The sequence below is a fragment of the Pseudophryne corroboree genome, unplaced genomic scaffold (assembly GCF_028390025.1).
Source record: "Pseudophryne corroboree isolate aPseCor3 unplaced genomic scaffold, aPseCor3.hap2 scaffold_814, whole genome shotgun sequence".
Lineage (NCBI taxonomy): Eukaryota > Metazoa > Chordata > Amphibia > Anura > Myobatrachidae > Pseudophryne > Pseudophryne corroboree.
This window is the reverse complement of record NW_026970393.1, coordinates 227,752-228,335: the sequence shown is the minus strand read 5'-3', so window position 1 is coordinate 228,335 and position 584 is coordinate 227,752. Positions and strand designations below refer to the sequence as shown.

The window sequence follows — 584 nt, the reverse complement described above, 5'->3', positions numbered from 1 at the left end:
AATTTGTTAGCATAAAAATAAAGCCAGAAAATGAAGAGCTGTTTAATCACTCGATTGGATTTTTCTGCCAGCATATTTTTTTTCTCTGCAACCCACTGCTAAATTGTGCTTCCTAGCTGTTTTTTTATAAAATCACTGAATCAAATCTAACTCTGATTACATCAGAGAAGGCCATGTACCCTACACCATAAGAGGGGGTTTGAAATTTTGACTTGTCTACTTAAATATCACCAAAATCTGATCACAAGTTTAATTACGTCCCTGGGTGGGATTGAACCACCAACCTTTCGGTTAATAGCCGAACACACTAACCGATTGCGCCACAGAGACACTTTGCAAAAAGTGCCTACTGACAAAGGCTAATAAGCATACATCTAGAACGTTTCCTAAAAAAACATAAAAAAATCAATAATCTGGAGAGTTTTTGTAAGATGTTTCTTCCATCAACCAACGAATAAACACATTGGTACTTTCCCATGATGAGTGAGTGCTTCAGGATCTCTTGCACTTACATGTGCAGCAGAGTACTGCAATGGAAGCATGCTGGACCCATAACCCAGAGGTAGGCAGATTGAAACTATCCT

The 584-nt window shown here is 38.4% G+C and overlaps 1 non-coding gene across 1 annotated transcript; it reads right to left on the bottom strand.

Moving 5' to 3' along the window:
* Window positions 1-256: 256 nt before the first annotated feature.
* TRNAN-AUU (transfer RNA asparagine (anticodon AUU)) lies at window positions 257-330 on the bottom strand. Its single transcript has one exon. It is a non-coding gene; the product is annotated as a tRNA-Asn (tRNA).
* Between the last annotated feature and the right edge of the window lie 254 nt (window positions 331-584).